We start from the raw sequence: 16,321 nt of genomic DNA on the forward strand, positions 1-16,321 counted from the left end.
TCCTGGCCCCTGACAATTCTTACCTCCTAACTAGAATCTAGCAGGAGTCCTCCTGTTCAGGGATGCTGCCAGACAACCATGCCATACGCTGTGGGAGGCTCAAGCAAGGCATTGCAGAGAGAGACAAAGAGGGAGGGGTGGTGGGAGACTATTTTCCAGTTTTCCAGCTGACACCAAGCTCAGTGAAATGCTTCTAAAACAGTAGGCCTTTTAGAAACAGACCTAAGATTGTTTGCACACCTGTAGACCTTGGTCAAGCATGTTGATGTGTCCTTTTTGTTTCTCGCCATGCTCATTTTGGCTCAAATTCTGTCGTCACTTGATACCTGAGTGTGCTATCAGACAGAGGGATGATAAATAACTGGTCCCCAGATGTTTTCTGTGATAACCCTCTGCCTCAATAGAGACTGTTGTTTTCAACACAAGCTTTGTCAGGTGCTCAGGGGTCATATGATGGGAGGGATGAGGGCTATACCGCTATGTACTCTAATGGACACTGCACCAACATTGCTCAACTGGAGGAGGAAATGCAGACAGAGGCTGAGCCATAAACAGGATGGTGACGAAATTATCAAGCCAATTTGCAATTCCAATAAGTTTCCCTTAAGTGAAATCAGATCTAGATCAAAATCTGCTGGTCCCTTTAATGGGGATGACTGGGTCATGGTTGCTGGGATGGGAAACCTGTCGCCCTCCAGATGTTGCTGGACTATCGCTTCCATCATCTCTGACCATTGGCCATGCCAGCTGGGCTGTAGGGTACCAAGTTGGCCACCCATAATTTTACTGATAGCCTCAAAATGGCTTACACATGCACACTGTTTTAAGGCTACCACCCATAATTTCTTTAGGCTGGGGACGGGGGTCCTATGACCTTCCAGATGTTGTTGGACTATGACTTTCATTCTTTCTGACCTACTATCTTCTTGAGTTACTAGTCCACCCTTCACATCTCACATCCCTGTAAACAATGCATCAATACAACTCTAGTCACATCCAATAAGTCAAAGCATCAGCGTCAAAAGACACAGCTTTGTGGGGCTGATGACTATTGCAATGTGGATGCAGCATCAGCAGTGCACACAAGACTCCCTGGCTCGATTTTCTTTGGGGGTCCATTGTAGCATTCAGCTGCAAGTCATCAGGAAATGTGGATCTCTTTACAAATTGGCCCTTAAAAGCTCCAAGACTCCTCCCAGGAGCTCACGTGCCTGGTTGAAATTCCACAGAAGGAATTCCCAGCTTGCCTGCTTTCCTCATAAAAGGAAAAGCAGAGTCAACCACAGTAGAGAGAGCTCAGCTGAGAATGACTCAGCAGCAACACAGCAGTCTTAGCTGGGTATAGCTTGCTGCTGAAATAGCTACAGAATCACTCGTCCAGTGAAGCTATAGAAAGGTGGAAAAGATTTGTGGCCGCTCATAGCATGAATTGCTGTCTGCTTCCTCCCTTGGCAGTGCTCTGTAAAATGAAATAATAAAAAATGCTTGGAAAGCTCTTCAACTATGTTGGGAGTTTAGACTGGACCTCACTGAAGTTCTGCTTGTGATCTTTAACTTTTGCAAGAAAGGAGATAATGAGAAGCTATGCAAACAGGAGCAAGCCTAAGAACATTGTGTATGTATAAGCACCACACAGTTATAGCTAGCCATTGGCCTATAAATATGAAGGATGGGGTTCAGGAGGAGATGGGCATTGTATACATACAGAGATATGAAGGAAATGGTTTGTCTAAATCTATGGACAGAAAGCAAAAACATGCCATGGAGGGCTAGCCTGAAGTATTCTCACCAGTATGTCATGGAGTAAAGCAAGAACACACAAGCACACATCCAGAAGATTGAATCAACAGTATTCAACTCAGTTTTATTTAGAGTAAGGGTTGGGGCAACCTTTGCAGGGGTGAAGGGCTGATTAAGATGGTCTGCCCCCGGAGACTCATGGATCCGGATGGTTTCCTGAATGCTCTGGGGGATGTTCCCCATGGCTGGCGATCCTGCCAAAGCCATGGTCAGTCTCTGGAATAAGGTGGTGACCCAGGCAGTGGACACTATTGCTCCAAAGCACCCTCTCCCACCAGGAAAGGCCCATAATACACCTTGGTTTACTCAAACCTTGGGTCTGATGAAATGCCAGGGACAACAGCTAGAGTGATGATGGAGAAAAACTCAATCTGCTTCTGACCGAACACAAGCTAGAGCTCATTTTCGAGCCTATCATGTGGCGGTGATGGCAGCGAAGAAAGCTTACTTCTCTGCCTCCATTGCATCTGCTCAGTGCCATCCGGCGATGCTTTTCCAGGTGGTCCGGGGTCTTTTGGGCTCTACATTAGATTCTGAGCCCTCAGTCACTTGTTGTGACATGTTTGCGAGGCACTTTGCAGAGGCACATTTGGACTGACTTGGACTCCTCGTTAACTACAGTTGTGCCAGATGTCCCCGAGGCTTCCTCTGGTCATTTTTCTATGGATACTTTTCAGCTTCTAAAGCCTGAGGATGTGGACAGCTCTGGAAGAAATGAGGGCCACTAAGTGTTCTCTTGACCCTTGCCGATCCTGGTTAATCAAATCTCCCAGAGTGGGAGTGGCTGGCTGGTTGGCACATTTAATTAACACCTCCCTAAGGGAAGGTTCTATGCCAACATTGTTGAAGCAGGCTGTGATAAGACCTTTGTTAAAGAAGCCTTCCTTAGATCCTATAGATCTTAACAACTTCCGCCCAGTCTCTAATCTCCCCTTTTGGGGCAACGTGATTGAGAAGGTGGTGACTGATAGGAAAGCCTGAGACTGTTTTTATGCTTATTTTAATTTTTACCTTTTTAGTCCCTTTAGTATCACTCCCCTATATGTGTGTATGTGTATGTATATGTGTGATATAGATATAGATACTGTATTTTATGTATTTTAATGTAATGTTTTTGTGTTCGTTATTGTGTACAATTTTATTATGTATGTGTGTGATTTTATTTTAAGCTGCCCTGAGTGCCTAAAAGGGCGGGATAGAAATATTTTAAATAAATAAATTAATAAATTAGGTTCAGTTCACATTTAAAGGTGAATTTATCCAATTTGCTCTTTCTGAAACTATACGAGAACTGAAACATAGTCATCCTTCAAAATTTGCATCTGATCATCTTTCAAAATTCATGCTTATCTGAATTTTGCAATGCAGTTCTTCAACCAAGCAGCGTTTACAAAAATGCATATATTAGGGAATGTGAGCATAAAAATGAATATATTCATGAAAATAACATACAAAATGCATTATATAAAGAGCAATTGCTTCCAAAAGTGTGTACATTTGTCAAAACTGCCTACAAAAATGTGTTTGTTAGGGAGAAATCCCCTCTAAAGTGTTGAAGAATGTTCATGAGGTTTTTCTTTTAATGCAAATTGCTGCAAAAAATGTGGGGAACCAAATTTAAGATTGGACAAGTGGGAAACAGAGATAATTGAAATTGACAGATTCTGCCTTCCCTACTTAGAGTAGACCCACTGAAATTAATGGGCTTAAGTTTGTCATGTCTGTTCTTTTCAATAAGTCTACTCTGGATAGGACTAATGTTGGATACAACTGTAAGTCCTTTTTTGGAGAGGGAAGGCATCTTACCTTAATAAATATGAAGCGGCTGGAATTTTGTGTTGCTTTTTTTAACTTGGAAGGCATTCCTGAGTAGAATGTCCCATGGGAACAATGCTACGTCATGACACAGTGTCGTTCCCATGGGGCAGTCTGCTGAGGAATGCCACAGGGCTGTTGTGGGTTCCGAGCTGCCACACTGAGTGGCAGCAAGGCTTCTTTTAAGTAAAAAAGAGGAGAGGAAATAAGTACCAACTTGCATATTTGTTAAGGCAAGGCACACATACCCTCCAAAAGGGCATCCGTGTGTTTGTGCGTGTGTGCCCCAAACCTGACCAAATATCACACACACACTTTCTTGGAGGATGAATGGTCCCACAAAAGTGGAAGGGAGGAAATATTTGACCCAACCCGACCTTACTGATCTTGGCTGCAGCAGCTTGACTAGCTGTGTAGTTGTGTAGAAGAGGAGGTCTCCGTAGGTGCAAGGTATGCACAGCGGTTGAGGTGCGGGAGACATTCGATTCACTTTGTGAAACTACTTTGCACTTCAAACAAAATGTGAAATGAGCCACAGTCATCCTTCAGAATTCATACTTCCCCAAATTTTGCAATGCAGTTCTCCAAACAAGTAATGTGCACAAAAATGCATATATGTACACTAAAATGCTTGGCAAAACATGCCAGAGTGTTTGTGGGAGGGATCATCAGAGAAATGTCATTGCCCTGGTTGCCATCAGATGTGCCTCCTTGGCCCTGAGCTTTTAATCTGCAGCTTTCTAGCCAGGCCCACTTGGAACTCTTCCCTTGTTCATGGGTAGGCCCCTGCTCACTACCTGGTGCTCTTCCTGGTGCCCTTCAGATGCTGCTGGTCTACAGCTCCTGTCATCGTTGACTATTATAGTTGACAAACCATTCTAAATGTACAGTGTGAAGGTACACAGGAACACAGGAAGATACTGAGTCAGAGCACTGGTCCATCTAGCTCAGTATTGCCTACACTGACTGGCAGCAGTTCTTCATGGTTTCAGGCAGGCTTCTCTTCCAGCCCTCCCTGAAAATGCCAGAGATGGAACCTGGAATCTTCTGCATGCAAAGCAGATTGTTTACCACTGAGCTATGACCCTTTACCTATTGGCCATGCTGTCTGGGATTGATGAGTAGGGATGGGGGACAATTTTGATTCAGTTCACATTTAAAGGTGAACTTACCTAATTCACACTTTCTGAAACAACACAAGAACAAACAGCCATTCTTTAAAATTTGCACTTCTCTGCAGTTTTCCAGCCAGGTAATGTGTATAAAAATGTTAGCATAACGTTTGCATTACAGTGCCTATATTAGTGAAAATAACATACAAAAAAGAGTCCTATTATTTGACATTGCCTGCACAGAAAGTGTACGTTAGTCAAAACTACATACAAAAAGTGTTTCTTATGAGAAATTCGCACTAAAATGGTGACAAATTTCCATGAGGATTTTTTTTAAAAAAAAATTGCAGCAGAAATGTGGAGAACTGGAAAAATTAAAAACTGAGAGAACCAAAATGGACAGATCCTTCCATCCCTACTTATACTAGACCCATTGAAATTAATGCGCCTAAGTTAATTATGTCCATTAATCCCAATGGGTCTACTCTGAGCAAGACTAGCATGAAATACAACCCACTGTTCAGTGGAGGGGCAGCGTTCTTTGTGTTGCATGCAACTAAATCAGATCCACTGAAATTAATGGGCCTAAGTTAGTCATGTCTGTTCTTTTCAATGAGTCTACTCTGGATAGGACTAATGTCGGATACAACTGCCAGTCCAGCTCCCATCAGCCTCTGCCACCATGGCCAGTGGTCTAGGACAGTAGCGTAGTGGCAAATTCAGAGGTGCAGTCACAGCCATACCTCCCCCTCCTTTTTTTGCTGTGGGTTGAGAATTAGATCCTTGCTAATGCCTTCTCCCACAACAACAGATATCCCTAGGAACCAATCAGCATGAAAGAGAAGAGTATTAGCTGCTGAGAAGAGTCTTCTGAGTGGCTGACTCACCTCCTTTCACTCTGATTGGCTCCAAACAGCAGGAAAGGACAAGGAAGCATGTTAGAAGACTCTTCTTAGTGGCTAACACACTCCCATTTCATGCTGATTGGCTCATAGGATACTGGAGACATTGGGCCCCTGCTCCCAAAAAAGTAAGGGGTCTAAAAAACCCAAGACCCTGGACGACTACACCCCTGGTCTGGGATGATGGGAGTTGTAGAGCAACAACATCTGAAAGTCTACATATTTCCCATCCCTGCAGTAAGTGGATATAGCATACAACACAGTAGAGCAACCTTCCTGAAGCTGGTGCCCTCCAGTTGATTTTGACTCCAGCTCCCATCATGCCTGACCACTGGCGATGCTAGCTAAGGCTGTTGGGAGTTGGAGTCCAAAAACAACTGGAGGGCACCAACTTTGGGAAGGCTGCAGTAGAACATTCAATAATGTATGAAGGAGGGCCCCTTGGGTGGTTACGCATAGTTGCAAGTGCATCTACGTTTCCATTTGTGAAATATTGGACAGTTTCCTAACAGGACCCAAACCCTGCCACTCAAGAAGCCTGCCCTATTTTGCTTCAGGGCAGGAAAAACTCCCCGAACAACCTGCCAGCTGTAAGAACAATACGCACTCACATTATTAGCATATACGTGCCTCTGCCACTCCCACAAATGGCCATCCTGGGTTATTCTTTTTCCAATAAAAGGCAGAGTTTGTTCTGCTGAAATTGGGGGCTTTCCGATGCAACCCCGATGGATTTGATTCACACATCCTGCAGTATTGAACTTTGGCAGGAGCTGTGTAGAATGAGGGGCGGGGAGGGGGGGAGAGAATAGAAATACAGGAAAAGACAAGGTCAGAGGCTGTGTTTTAATGTGCTTGAGGCAGTTAATAATGCATCCTGATCAACCAGGGACAGCTGCTGCCTTTTTAAAGTGCTAGAATACAGTGGCTAATCAGATGCTACTGATAAAATATACAAGGGCACAGAGCAATAACTGTACATAATACCTTCCTGAGTCAATTTCCCTTATCAAAATCCCATGCTGTTAGAATTCGCTGCGATCCCCTCATGGAAAGATCTCATGGCAGATGTAGGCAACTGTTCAGTTGTGACCACAGAACAAAAGATTATTCCAGGGAGGCTGGGTGCCTATGCCTAGCCCCAGGCAGCTAAAATGACAGCCAAATCTATCAGTCAGGAAGCAGGAAAGATTGGGTTGATATTCTCAGAGATCTGCAATTGGACAACTTGCTTCGATATAATCTAGAGCCCAATGGAGCCTTTATTTATTTATTTGTATGCTGCTATTTCATTAAAAACGTCAAAGCAGTTTACAAAAAGTTAGAAACAAAACAAACAACAACCATATAATACAAACATTAAAAACACAATAAAAACAAAAATCAATTATTGTGAAAGGAGATCTTCTTAATTGCCTGCATAAGCCTGGTGGAACAGAATGGTTTTCAGCAGGCGGCTAAAAGGCATCTGATGAATCTCTGTTGGCAGAGCACTCCAGAGAACTGGGCCGATGACACGGAAGGCTTGATTTTGTGGCATTGTTAAATGAGCCTTGCCAATTTATATCATCCTTCCCCAAACTGTTGCCCTCCAAAGACCACCATAGTTACTATCCCTGACATAGGAATGCATCCCAGGATCTTGTTCTGGCTACAAAGCAGTTTTGGAGAGGGCTAGTTTCCCCCCCCCCTCATAAATTCTACAACAGGCCTACTTCTCCAAGCTAAGCTGCATCTTAGTGATGGCTAATTCCTGAAGGTATAAGACCTATAGCCTTATAAACCTGTTCAATGGCTGGATAATGAAGTAGGCTAAGTAACACCTCCAGCTTTATCCACTCTTCTGAGCTGAGTTCTGGGGATTTGAAGAAGAGCCTCAGATTGAGAGCTACTCTCAGTCTTCAAGAATCTGCAATCCAAATGCACACATACACTCAGTCACAATGATCCTTCTTCCAGGCTAAATGGTCACTACAACGTGGCTATTTGTTGTTGTTGTTATGTGTCTTACGACTTGTGGCGACCCTATGAATCAGTGACCTCCAAGAGCATCTGTCATGAACCACCCTGTTCAGATTTTGTAAGTTCAGGCCTGTGGCTTCTTTTATAGAATCAATCCATCTCTTGTTTGGCTTTCCACTTTTTCGACTCCCTGCTGTTTTTCCCAGCATTATTGTCTTTTCTAGTGAATCATGTTTTCTCATGATGTGTCCAAAGTATGATAACCTCAGTTTCATCATTTTAGCTTCTAATGACAGTTCTGGTTTAATTTGTTCTAACACCCAATTATTTGTCTTTTTCACAGTCGATGGTATCCGCAAAGCTCTCCTCCAACACCACATTTCAAATGAGTTGATCTTTCTCTTAAGAACATAAGAAGAGCCTGCTGGATCAGGCCAGTGGCCCATCAAGTCCAGCATCCTGTTCTCACAGTGGCCAACCAGGTGCCTGGGGGAAGCCCGCAAGCAGGACCCGAGTGCAAGAACACTCTCCCCTCCTGAGGCTTCCGGCAACTGGTTTTCAGAAGCATGCTGCCTCTGACTAGGGTGGCAGAGCACAGCCATCATGGCTAGTAGCCATTGATAGCCCTGTCATCCATGAATTTGTCTAATCTTCTTTTAAAGCCATCCAAGCTGGTGGCCATTACTGCATCTTGTGGGAGCAAATTCCATAGTTTGACTATGCGCTGAGTAAAGAAGTACTTCCTTTTGTCTGTCCTGAATCTTCCAATCTTTGAATGTCCACGAGTTCTAGTATTATGAGAGAGGGAGAAGAACTTTTCTCTATCCACTTTCTCAATGCCATGCATAATTTTATACACTTCTATCATGTCTCCTCTGACCCGTCTTTTCTCTAAACTAAAAAGCCCCAAATGCTGCAACCTTTCCTTGTAAGGGAGTCGCTCCATCCCTTTGATCATTCTGGTTGCCTCTTCTGAACCTTTTCCAACTCTATAATATCCTTTTTGAGATGAGGCGACCAGAACTGTACACAGTATTCCAAATGCAGCCGCACCATAGATTTATACAACGGCATTATGATATCGGCTGTTTTATTTTCAATACCTTTCCTAATTATCGCTAGCATGGAATTTGCCTTTTTCACAGCTGCCGCACACTGGGTCGACATTTTCATTGTGCTGTCCACTACAACCCCAAGGTCTCTCTCCTGGTCGGTCACCGCCAGTTCAGACCCCATGAGCATATATGTGAAATTAAGATTTTTTGCTCCAATATGCATAATTTTACACTTGTTTATATTGAATTGCATTTGCCATTTTCCCGCCCGTTCACTCAGTTTGGAGAGGTCTTTTTGGAGCTCTTTGCAATCCCTTTTTGTTTTAACAACCCTGAACAATTTAGTGTCGTCAGCAAACTTGGCCACTTCACTACTCACTCCTAATTCTAGGTCATTAATGAACAAGTTGAAAAGTACAGGTTCCAATACCGATCCTTGAGGGACTCCACTTTCTACAGCCCTCCATTGGGAGAACTGTCCGTTTATTCCTACTCTCTGCTTTCTGCTTCTTAACCAATTCCTTATCCACAAGAGGACCTTTCCTCTTATTCCATGACTGCTAAGTTTCCTCAGAAGTCTTTGGTGAGGTACCTTGTCAAACGCTTTTTGAAAGTCTAAGTACACTATGTCCACTGGATCACCTCTATCTATATGCTTGTTGACACTCTCAAAGAATTCTAATTCTTATCCACTTTTTTCACTGTCCGACTTTCACATCCATACATAGAGATCAGGAATACCATGGCCTGAATGATCCTGACTTTAGTGTTCAGTGATGCATCTTTGCATTTGAGGACCTTTTCTAGTTCTCTCATAGCTGCCCTCCCCAGTCCTAGCCTTCTTCTGATTTCTTGACTGTTGTCTCCATTTTGGTTAATGACTGTACCGAGGTATTGATAATCCTTGACAAGTTCAATATCCTCATTGCCAACTATAAAGTTACATAAATCTTCTGTTGTCATTACTTTAGTTTTCTTGACGTTCCCTGCTTTTGTGCTTTCCTCTTTAACTTTCATCAGCATTCATTTCAACTCATTACTGGTTTCTGCTAGTAGTATGGTATTGTCTGCATATCTTAAATTATTGATATTTCTCCTTCCAATTTTCACACCTCCTTCATCTTAGTCCAATCCCGCTTTCCATATGATATGTTCTGTGTATAGATTAAACAAATGGGGTGATAAAATACACCCGTCTCACACCCTTTCCGATGGGGAACCAATCGGTTTCTCCATATTCTGTCCTTACAGTAGCCTCTTGTCCAGAGTATAGGTTGTGTATTGGTATGCCATCTGTTCCTGGTGATTTGTTTCTTCCAAGTATTTTAAGAGCAGCTTTCACCTCGCATTCTAAAATTCCTGGTTCTTCATCATATGTTTCCTCTGTGAATGAATCTGTCATCCTGGCATCTCTTTTATAGAGTTCTTCAGTGTATTGCTTCCATCTTCCTTTTATTTCATCTCGGTCAGTCAGTGTGTTCTCCTGTTGATTATACAATTCAACATCCCTACTCTTGGTTTAAATTTCCCTTTCATTTCTCTTTTGTAATAGGGCTCTTGTTTATTTAATTATTTATTTATTTAATTACATTTCTAGACCGCCCTATAGCAGAAAGCTCTCAGGGTGTTCTTCCCTTTTTGTTGTGGCTATTTCGGGGACAAATGAAAAAAGGCAAATTTTGCCCCCACACCTGCAAAGAGCTCATGAGACATAACATTGGAATAAAGGTTATATTTATGAAAATGTAACAATTTGGAGGAACAGCAGGAAGACTTAACAATTAACTGAATTCAGAAGTATGGACAGGTGAGGATTTTGCCTAATTCGGGTAGGGGAGCATCCCACCAGACCCCTGGGTGTGTGCTACAGCTGCTGACTGTGGCTCCCCAGCACAGGATGGGGAAGGACCCACTCTCTCCTTGCTAGGTGAGCATTGGGTATGGACCCAACATCCCAACCCAGGCCCTGCTGTACTCGCATTCACCCAAATGTGCATGCCAGGCCAAAGGACCCTCCGCAGGTCCCACCTGGTCCTCCCATGCAGAGGACTGGCAAATCCCTAAAGGGTGCCCTTAACCCAATAATGTCTCAGTGTACCTAATGATTTTCTCCCCAATTTCCTCACCGGCCCAGACTTGATGCCCTGAAAGGCACAACAACCACACCACTCCTGAAAACCAAATGAATGAATCCCAGCAGTGTGAAGTAGGTGAAAAAGGGAGGGTCCTTCAATTAAGGAATCTCTCCCCAAAAATCCTACTCATCCCCTTCAGCAGGTGACCAGCAAACCCCACACTGCAGGGAAGGAGGGAGAGGGGGCGCAGCAAAAACACCAAGGAGGAAGGCTTGTTGGGGGAGCTGGCTTATAAGCCTTGCTCCAACCCTCGTCCAATTGGCCACTATGTGTCCCCCTCCTCATCCCCCTCCTTTTGGGAAACAACCTCCTTCTTGCAGAACCCGCCCCCACTGAACAAGTGGGAATGATATTACACCATTTGCCCTGGTGTAATGCTGGTGGAAAGCTAGGGGCAGGTCACGTCAGGTAAGAGGAACTAGGGAGAGATGCATAATATCTGTCCCCTGTTCCGGGCCTGTCCAGAGCCAACAGACAGCTGGGGGATGCTTGACTCCATACTCTGGCCTTCGACTGCTGCTGTGCAATGCCAGGTCTGTTGCCCATATCATCCATGATATGATATTGGATGAGGGCGCGGACGTGGCATGTATTACGGAAACCTGGCTGGATGAGGCTGCTGCTCCTATCCTTGCGGCCATGTGTCGAGCTGGGTTCTCGTATGCACAGCAGCCGAGGGTCGGTAGTCGGGGAGGGGGAGTGGCGGTTATTTACCGAAGGTCCCTGGTTCTCACCAGACCTCCTCTCTGTGAGACCAAGGTGGCAGACTGCATGTACTGGAGGTTGGGCCCAAAGGGCAGTCTAGGGATTCTGCTTGTGTACCATCCACCCCACTGCACGACGTTCTCCCTGGCCGAGGTGCTGGAGGTGGTCTTGGCTGTGCGTGTACAGTCCCCAAACCTGCTGGTATTGGGGGACTTCAGTGTACATTCAGAGGCCATCCTTACTGGGGCGCCTCGGAACTTCATGGAAACCATAATTTCCTGGGAGCTGCACCTTATTACAATGGGGCCCACCCATGTAGCCGGTCATGCACTCGACCTTGTGTTTGTCTCGGGAGAGGAGGGGAGTGATCTGAAAATTGCGGGTACATCCATCACCCCCTTGTCATGGTCAGACCACTACTTGGTGAGGATGGACTTTTCAGTGCCACAAACCCTCTGTGGGGGTGGAGGACCTATTAAGATGGTCCACCCCAGGCGTCTGATGGATCCTGATGGATTCCTGAATGCGCTTGGGGACTCTCTGGAGCATGCACACAGCCACTTGGCTGAGACCCTGGTGGAGGGATGGAATGCCGCAATCGCCGGGGCATTAGACCGGGTGGCTCCGAAACGCCCTCTCCCCCTGAATAGAGCTCAGACGGCACCGTGGTTCACCCCACGGTTGCAAATTCTGAGGCGGGAGGTGAGACGGCTAGAGCGCCGGTGGCAGAAATCTCGCTCTGACGATGATTGGACACATGTTAGAGCGGCTGCGGCAGCCTATCATGTGGCAATAAGGGCAGCATAATGCTGCCTCTATTGCATCTGCAGAGTACTGTCCCAGGAGACTGTTCCAAGTGGTCTGGAGCCTGGTCGGTCCAGTTGCTCCGGAACCAATGGAACATGCTAAGGCCTCTTGTGATGAGTTTGCTAAACACTTTGCGGAGAAAATCGATCGTATTAAGAGTGCTATTCCGTGCGCTGTGGACACAGTGAGCGAGCCGGAGGTGACCAGTGGTGCTCTGGTGGTGTGGGATCGGTTCCAGCTTCTTCCATCTGATGAAGTGGACAAGATGCTTTCAACCTTAAAGCCAACCACTTGCTTACTCGATCCTTGCCCATCGTGGCTCATTATGAGCTGCAAAGATAGACTGGGTGAGGGGATCAAGATGGTGGTAAATACATCTCTCGAAGAGGGAGTAATGCCATCAGCGCTCAAGGAGGCAGTAATAAAACCAATCTTAAAGAAGCCCTCCTTGGATCCCCAAGATCTGAACAACTTTCACCCAGTCTCAAATTTGCCATTCTTAGGCAAGGCGGTTGAGCAGGTGGTGGCGAAGCAGTTGCAAGCGCACTTGGAGGAAGCGGATTATCTGGATCCATTTCAATCGGGCTTCAGGCCTGGACATGGGACTGAAACAGCCTTGGTCGCCTTGGTAGATGATATGAGGAGGGCGTGGGATAGGGGCGAATGCACCTTCCTTGTCCTCCTTGATCTCTCAGTGGCTTTCGATACCGTTGACCACATTATCCTCCTGGACCGCCTGAAGAGGTTAGGCATGGGGGGCACTGTATTGCAGTGGTTCCATTCCTTCCTCTCTGGTAGGTACCAAAGAGTGGCATTGGAGGATGAGGTCTCGGATCCTTGGCCTCTCACTTGTGGGGTGCCACAGGGTTCCATCCTGTCCTTGATGCTGTTCAACATCTATATAAAGCCGCTGGGGGCAATCATCAGGAGATTTGGGCTGCAATGTCATCAGTATGCGGATGACACGCAGCTCTATCTCTCATTTAAATCTTCACCGAGGTTGGCTGTAGAAACCCTGTCCAAGTGCCTGGAGTCAGTGAGTGGCTGGATGGGAAGGAATAAGCTGAAGCTGAACCCTGACAAAACCGAGGTACTGTTTGTGGGAGACAAGGGAAGGCTGGGGGATGTGGACCTGGTGCTCAATGGAGTACGATTCCCCCTGAAAGACCAGGTCCACAGCCTGGGGGTCATTCTTGACTCCCAGCTGTCCATGGAGGCTCAAGTATCGGCTGTGAGCCGGGCGGCGCTGTATCAACTCCATCTGATACGGAGGCTGCGCCCCTACCTTCCCAACCATCTGCTCTCACCGGTGGTACATGCCCTGGTCACCTCTCGCCTAGACTACTGTAATGCGCTCTACGTGGGGTTACCCTTGAAAACGGTCCGGAAGCTGCAACTGGTACAGAATGCGGCGGCTCGTCTGATTAAAGGCAGCCGCCGGCAAGATCACATCACTCCAGTGCTGAAGGAGTTGCACTGGCTACCGGTTGTTTACTGGGCCCAATTCAAGGTGTTGGTTTTGACCTTTAAAACCCTACACGGTTTTAGCCCAGTCTATCTGAAGGAGCGCCTCCAGCATCGTCAGGGATGCCACTCAACAAGATCAGCCTCAGAAGACCTTCTCTTGATCCCACCGATTAAAACAGCTAGACTGGTGAGGACTAGAGAGAGGGCTTTTTCAATAGTGGCCCCGACCCTGTGGAACTCTCTCCCAAATGATCTCCGCCATGCCCCTTCTATGATGAGCTTCCGCCGGGCCTTGAAGACCTGGCTCTTCAAGCAGGCTTTTGGGGTGGGTTAGGTTTTTACTGTTATGGTTTTAAATTTTAACATTTTAATGTATTGTTTTTTATCTTGTACGTCACCCAGAGTGGCTGGACAACCAGCCAGATGGGCGACTAATAAATTTAATAAATAAATAAAATTATAAAACAAAATTAGAAGATCCCAACAGAACACCAACAAGGTAGGCAGTTATATGGAACCAGCACGTCAGTCACTTCTTCTCTGCAGAGTCCAGATAAGCTTAAAGGACATAATGAGTCATGGTTTATCAGACATTTCTGTGAAGCAACAGACAGATAATCATATTTTTCTTTATTTAGTATTTGTTGTTATAATTAACAAGTGTATTATGCAAGATTTTCTTCTAGTTTTTTTTAATCGTATATATTTTGTTTTACTCAATAAAGTTTTCTGGGTGAGGGGAGGCATCTTCCAGGCTAAATGGTGACTGGGAGGGTGAGAGGCCATCGCTCAGTAGTAGAGTGCATACTCTGAATGCAGAAGGGCCCAGGTTCAATCTCTGGCTCTCATTTTCAGTTAAAAGCATCTCAGACAGAAGCACTGAGAAGTATGCTCACCTGATGCTGGAGAGCTGCTGTCATCAGAGTAGACAACCTTGGGCTAGATAAACCAACGATTCAGCAAAAGGCACTTTCATATGTCTGCAATTTAGATAAGCCTCGTATCTCCATCACAGTTATCAAAATAGGAAAGACAAGCTTCCATCCCAAATGGGTGGATGGAATGACACAGTCAAAGAGAGATACTACATGGATCATAATTATCCACATGTCTGCTACATATAAAGTTCCTTTGCACCAAGTCTGATCACTGGTCCATCTAGCTGAGCATTGTCTCCACTGACTAGTGTCGGCTCTCTAGGGGTTGGCAATTTCACACCTGGGGCCAAATGCAGCCCTCCACATCTCTCCATCTCTTCATTGGGATTTTGCCATCAGGCCACACCCCTCACGGGCCTTGCTTCCCCCACTCCTTGAGTGGTTTTGGCTGGTTTGAATGTGTCCTTGAACTCTTATTTGCTTGGATGGAGGACAGAGAGGGAAAAAGGAGTGTGTGTAGAAACTAGCCTGCTGTAGAAAGGTAACAATCGCATTCAACACCCACTTTTGTCTCTGGCCCCCACTTACTACTGGTATATGGCCCCCAATAAGTTGCCTAGAAGAGAATGCGGCCCTCAGCCAGCAAAAGGTTCCCCAGCCCTGCTCTAAAGTCTCAGGCGACAGGAGGTTTCCCAGCCCTACCCAGGGATTAGGGACGGAAGGAGCTGCTAGTTGTGGTTCTCTCCCTTTCTCATGCAGTTCTCCACAGTTCTGCAGCAATTTGTGAATTTTAATATAAAAATCCTCATGAAACGTCTTCCGCAATTTCCTCGTAATAAATGAATTTTTATGCAGTTTTGACTAATGGGCCCGATCTTGCAAGCAATTTCTCATAATATAATGCATTTTGTAAGCAGCTTTCATTAATATATTATGCATAGTTTCCTGTAATATATGCATTTTTGTAAACATTGGTTGGAGAACTGCATCACAAAATTCAAATAAATGTAGATTTTGATGGGTTGTTGTGTTTCAGTTCTCATACTGTTTCAGAAGGTGCAAATTTGATAGATTCACTTCAAATGCAAAATGAATCAACCCCCCCCCATCCCTACTGGAGACTGAACCTGGGAGTTTTTGCAGGCAACACACATGCGCTACCCCTGAGCTATGGACCCTCCTTACAAGAATTAAAGGACGGACTATCAGAAAGCAGCTCAGTAGCAATGTTGTGCTATCATCTGTAGAACTATAAATAAGAAACCAGAAAGGGAATGTTTTGTGAAATTGACTCTATCCAGAATCAGCAAGTCTTGGTAAAAATGATATCCCAGAGTCTTAATAGAATTAAGTAATGAGTTTACTGAACCCATAGGGATGTGCTCATAAAAGTCTTAGAAAGCCAGGTTTATTTAATGACTTTATTAATGATCTGGAAGCAAGAATAAACAATGCATTAATTAAATTTTGCCGTCTCTGCTAAAGCAGTAGGTGTTACAGGCCTCTGCGAAAAGGAAGCATTCACATGAAAGTTAGAATTCTTTCCAACGGGAAACAAAGCAAACAAGATTTTAATAATGTGAACCTTGGCTATTCGATAAGACGGCAATGCTTGTGCAAAAGTTAGGCTGAGGTAGGAAGCTTGTTAGAGTGAGTTATGGGGAAACCCAGCTGCACAAGCAT

Source organism: Rhineura floridana, chromosome 14 (genome assembly GCF_030035675.1).
Source record: "Rhineura floridana isolate rRhiFlo1 chromosome 14, rRhiFlo1.hap2, whole genome shotgun sequence".
NCBI lineage: Eukaryota > Metazoa > Chordata > Lepidosauria > Squamata > Rhineuridae > Rhineura > Rhineura floridana.